The following is a 6,532-nucleotide window of genomic DNA, read 5'->3' on the forward strand; positions in this document are numbered from 1 at the left end:
GAAACAAGAAATTTCTCTGAATGAAAATTACATTGTAGAAGCAAAACCAGCGAACGAATTCATACATCGCAAAATATATTCAAACCTAAACAGACCTGAATACATGCATATATATATATTATATTATATATATATATATATTATATATATATATATATATATATAAATACATATATATATATATGCATATATATATATATGTATATATATATATATATAATATAATACACATATAAATACATATGTATATATATGCATATATATATATATATATATATATTTATAGGTATGTATAATGTATCTCTCTCTCTCTCTATATATATAGATATATATATAGGTACGTATGTATATATATATATATAGGTATGTATATATGTGTTATATATATATATATGTGTGTGTGTGCGTATGTATGTATGTATGGATGGATGGATGGATGTATGGATGGATGGATGTATGCATGTGCATCCGTCTATAAAGAAATTGAAAACTGAAAATAAACAGCATCCAAGAATTCACGCTTGGTAACCCCTTTCTTGCGAAAAATCCTGAAATTCCCGGTAAACAAATTTATGTTTCCATAGGAAATACTTTTCTTCAGCTAAACCATTTTACCAAAATACTGCATCGACAATAACGACAATAGTCTTCATAATAATAATAATAATAATGATAATAATAATAATAATAATAATAATAATAATAATAATAATAATAATAAAAATAATAATAATAATAATAATAATAATAATAATAATAATAATAATCTATCTTAGTTTTCCACCTGTTTTAATTCAACACCTGTATTTTTAAATTCTCGTTAAATTGCCCGGCTTTTTTCCTTTTTATTGTCGTTAGCATAACCACCACCAACACCACAACCCCCACCACCGCAAAACCACCTCACGACAACTACCACAACCATCATAACCACCACCACTATCACCACTACTACCGCTACAAACGCTATCACTGCCACAACCACAGTTATCACCCCCTCTTCCTCCTCCTCCTCCTCCAACAACTACTAAACTTGTACCACTACTTCTACTACTATCACTACTACATCTCTACAACCACCAGCACCACCACCACCACTACCACCACCGCCACCATCATCACGACCGTCACCACGACCGTCACCACGACCATCACCACCACTAACATCTGCCAGAACAACAACAATAGCACATCCATTACTACCATCACCGCCATATTACAGACGTCTATAGTTCTGTACCCAATCATTCTTCCACCCTTGACCGGGCAACTCCACCGCTATCAGAATTATCCTCATCATCGCCACATCCCAATCCCCGTAACCTCCTCATCCACACTTGCCACCGTTACCAACGCAACCATCAATGTGAAATTATCAGTCCAGTGACCATGGCAAGAAAAGATGTTACTATATTTCGGGTATCATGGGTCCACAGCTCTTCAATAAAAGCCGAGGGTAAAGACCCCCTTCGCTCATGAATGACCATCAGATTGCGCTTAGAAAGTTAGCCTCCGAAGCACAAGTCCGGGCAAGGTTGTTTATGACAGACCAGTAGTCGCCCCTGCATACCAGTCTCTCCTCTTCCCGCCAACGATGTTATCCAAAGGAAAGGCAAAGGCTGATACAGCTGGGCACCAGTGACGTCACAACTCATTTTGGCAGCTGAGAATACTGGAGCAACGTGAAATAAGTGTCTTGCTTAAGAACACAGACTGATCTGAGAATCGAACTCGCTCCCTCATGATTGTAAGCCCGCCACTCTAACCACTGAGATACCAGCCTCCCCTCTCCACGCCACTGATGTCATCCAAGGGAAAAGCAGAGGCCGATACAGCTTGGTACCTGAGACGTGGCTACTCATTTTTACAGCTGAGTGAACTGGAGCAATGTGAAATAAAGTGTCTTACTCAAGAACACAACACACAACTCGGTTCGGGAATCGAACTCACAATGACCATCTCCCCTTCGGTCTTGAGTGACCATGGGATTGCTTCCCACCCATATGGTTCAAGGTGCAGGCACAATACGTTGCATCTTGGAAAAGTTTTTCTGCTATAAGGCCTTATGAGTGGAGTTGGTAGATGGAAACTGAAAGAAGTTCCTATAGAGTGAGTTGGATGGCGAACAAAAGTGTGAAGTGGAGGGGAGTGAAAGCGTTTGAAGACGCCTGGATAACGCATGTAAGGCTCAAGAGAGATTTAAAGTAGGATGTTACGAGCGAGAAGGTGATTCGCAATGACGTTTTTGTGTGCACAGTTTGAGAGACCATGCTTTTCTTTTGCTGGGCTCAAATCTCATTTGCGAACCCATGGAAAACGAACCGCCACCAACTATTCTACCTATTTGTCTGTGCACACCTTTCAATGTAATGTATGCCAGAAGGTCTGCAAATCTAACGGAGACCTCAAAAGAACATTTTTAGATCCACAAAGATCATTCTTGACTGCAGTTCTTGGTGGTCCAAATCGGATGTGCCATCTATGTGGGTGTCTTCTCAAAACATTGTCTGGTTTCAAAAGCCACATCAGATGCCACAATGGTTCTAGGGTGTGAGTACAGGAAGTGGTAAAACTCTGCACAAGGAGTAGACAACCACCATATACATATACATACATATATATATATATATATATATATATACATATACATACATACATATATATATATACTAGCAGTATCGCCCGGCGTTGCTCGGGTTTGTAAGGGAAATAACTATATAAGCATTTTTAGAGAGTTACTTCCCTTATAAATTCGGGCTTTCTTAGCCATTTGTTTTGGTGTCTTCAAGCCATGAAGTCGTTGTTCTAAAAGAACGCTGGTTTCCTTCACAACGCATTACGACGTTGATTTCTTTACACTCCCTTCCCCACAGCTTCACGAGGGAGGGAAGGGGGAGAAGCAAACAGGTGCAGGTGTGAGCGTGGACGCCAACTCCGCCGCCATCGACACACGATGCATTTTTATGCATTAAAATGGAAAAAAAAAATGATGTTAAATTATTTTTAAAATCGTAGACTCATCGTTGACGCGCGCTAATAGTCAGACGGGCTCGATATGAATCACGACTATAAGATACCCGAATTTGGTTAAACTGCACCGCAAAATGTGGGAGGAGTTAGGAATCTAAATCGAAGGGGACAGACACTCACACAACTAGAGTTTTATATATATAGATATATAGTGAAAGATAGAGAAGACAGGCTTCTTTCAGTTTCCGTCTACGAAGTACTCTCACAGGGCTTTGGCCGTCCTGAGGCTATAGTAGAAGACACTTGTCCAAGGTGCCACGGAGTGGGACTGAACCCGGAATCCTGTGGTTGGGACACAGACTTCTTACTACACAGCCACGCCTGCGCCTGTGCCATTTCGCTACACTCACCCACTTTCTTAGAAATTATGAACGAAGCAACGTTGTCAGCTAAAATCAGAGAGAGAGAAGAGAGAGAGAGAGGGGGAGTGAGAGGGAGGAAGAGAAGGAGGGAAGAGAGGGAGGAGAAGAGAGAGAGGGGGCAGAGAGTGTGAGAGAGAAGGAAAGTAAAAAGAAAATAAATTTGATTGACAAAATGAGAGGAAGATAAAAGGAAGAAGCATAAAAATCTTTATTGCATCAAAGTTGTTGTTGTTACTGTTGTTGTTGTCGCTTCGTCCGCTGCACATTTTGTTGTAATTGAGGGAAACAAATGTAAGGCGAGAGAATGAGGGAAAACGAAATATTTTGAGTAAGACAGAGATAGATAGATAGATAGAGATGGGGAGAGAGAAAGAGGGAGTGAGAATGAGGAGTGAAAAACAAATAAAGAAATGTACATTGACAGATATATGTGTGTGTGTGTGTGTGTGTGTGTGTGTATGTGTGTGCTTGTGTATTTATATAGAACATCTATATATATCTATATGTGTGTGTCTATAAGTGTGTGTATCGAGAAATAGATAGGTAGAAAGATAGATAAATAAACAGATAGATAGATAGATAGATAGACTGATAATATCTAAATATATATATATATATATATATAATATATATTATATATATATCCATACATATTATATATAATATATATATATATATATATATATATATATTATATAATATATATAGGTAGATAGAGAGATGAGAGATAGATAGAGAGATAGATAGATAGATAGATAGATAGATATAAGATAGATCATAGATAGATATATAGATAATATATATATATATATATATATATATAGATAGATAGATGATAGATAGATAGATAGATAGATAGATAGATAGATAGATGTACCGATGGATGGATAGACGGACGGCTAGACAATCAGAAAGAATGAAAAAAAGAAAGTCAAATAGAGAGATAGATAGATAGATAGATAGATAGATAGATAGAGAGAGAGAGAGAGAGAGAGAGAGAGAGAGAGAAACAGAAAGAAAGATGAAGACAGAATTAAGGAAAATGGTAGATTGTTAAATAGGGAGAAAAGATTGACAGTGAACGGAATAAAGAGCGAGAGAAGAAGAGAGAAAGCCAGAATTAGAGAGAGTATGAGAGAGAGAGAGAGAGAGAGAGGAGAGAGAGAAGAAGAGAAAGAGACGAAGAGAGAAAGAGAGGGAGAGAGAGAAGAAGAGAAAGAGACGAAGAGAGAAAGAGAGAGATAAAAGCGAAAAAAATTAAATAAAGAGTGAAGCGAAGAGCAAAAAGGATGAGAAGGAGAGGGCGAGGAAGGAAAGGAGGGAGAGTGGGAGGAAATCAGAGAGGATTGTGGGAAATCTCTATAGAATTGAAGTGTTTAAGATTAGAATGGTTTTTCCTTAACTACAGACAACTTGACATTTCATGGCAGGAATGGAATATTCCTGCTGGGCAAGTTGATAGCATTACGAGATAAGGGGGTGGTAGGCATCAGTGGCGGTGGTGGTGGTGGTGGTGGTGGTGGTGGTGGTTGTGTTTGATGGTTGTGCCAGTGTGATGGTTGTGTTGGATTGTAGTGATTGGGTTTTGATGATAGTCAAGGTGGTTGTAAAGATGACAGTGTGTTTGATGGCTGCAGTTGAGGTGGTAGTGGCGATGATGGTGGTGTCTGATGATAGTTGCGACAATATGGTTGTAGTGGTGTCTGAGGGTAGCGGTGGCGTCGGTGTTTGGTGGTATTGGTGGAAGCATTGCTTAAAGGTAATAGTGGCGGTGTTTGATGGTAGTGATGGCGTAGTTGTTTGATGGTAGTGGTGGCAGTGTTTGATTGATGGTGTTTGACGGTATTGGTGGAGGCATTGTTTGAAGGTAAAACTGGTGGTGTTTGATGGTAGTGGTGAGAGTTTGATTGCAATGTTTGATCGTGGTGGTGGTTGTGGTGTTTGATGGTAGGGATGGCGTCGTTGTTTGATGGTAGTAGCGGTAGTGTTTGATTGATGGAAGTGGTGGTGATGTTGTTTGACGGTATTAATGGAGGCATTGTTTGAAGGTAATAGTGGTGGTGTTTGATGGTAGTAGTGACAGTTTGATTGCAATGTTTGATGGTATTAGCGATGTTTGGTGGCAGCAGATGTTGTGGTAATTGATGGTAGCGGTGACGGTGTTTGATAGTAATGGAGATGGTAGTGTTTGATAGTAGAAATGGTTGATGGTAGAGGGGGTGGCGTTTTGGATGGTAGTGGCGGTGCTGCTGCTTAATAGTATTGATGATTGAAGTGTTTGATGGAGGTGGTAATGGCGATGTTTTATAGAGGCGGTGGTGGTGTCTGATGGTGGTGATGGTGGTATTTGATGGTAGTGGTCGTGTTTGATGGTTGTGTGATGGTCACGTCTGGTAGTAGTGATTTTGTGTGATGCTTGTAGTGGTGAAGGTAATGTCAACCGATGGTGATAATTGTGGGGGTGATGGTGGTTGCGTCCGACTGCATTGGTAGTTGTAATGCTGGTTGTGTTTCATAGATGTAGCGGCGATGGTATTGGTGTTTGATGGTTGGGACAGTGTCGATTATGGCCTTTCATAATTGTGGTGGAGCGATGGTTGTGTTTCCCAGTTGTTGCGGTTGTGTGAATGTTTGACGACCGTGGCACCATTTTGCGCTGTTTGATTGTCGCAATGGTGATGACAGCGTTGGTTGATGTCGGTGGTTGTTGTTGTTGTAGTTAAGCAACAAGACGGGTAAGGGTGATTAGGTGATGGTCTAGGGCTTAGGGGTGGGAGACCCCAGACCTTGGAAGAAAAAAACTTTGGTCGTCTTGTTGTAATCGAGGGCTCTTCGTTGATGCCCGACACCACTGGGAGGTGGCCCTCGAAGTCGCTGGAAATGGAGATCTCCAGGTCCAAATTCTTGGACGGCTGATGTCGGTGGTGGGAGTGGTGGTAGTGAACATGATTGTTCTATGGTTGTGGTGGAGGCGAGGGTGGTGTTTCGTAGACGTGGGGGTATTGGTAATAATGTTATGGTCGATGATAGTGGTGCTTTGTGATGTGTTTGACCGTGAAGGCCACGGTGGTAGTGACAGCGTTTGATGGTTTTAGTTGGGGTAATGATGGTAGTAGTAGTAGCAATAGTGGTGTTTGATG

Source organism: Octopus sinensis, unplaced genomic scaffold, assembly GCF_006345805.1.
Source record: "Octopus sinensis unplaced genomic scaffold, ASM634580v1 Contig16505, whole genome shotgun sequence".
Lineage (NCBI taxonomy): Eukaryota > Metazoa > Mollusca > Cephalopoda > Octopoda > Octopodidae > Octopus > Octopus sinensis.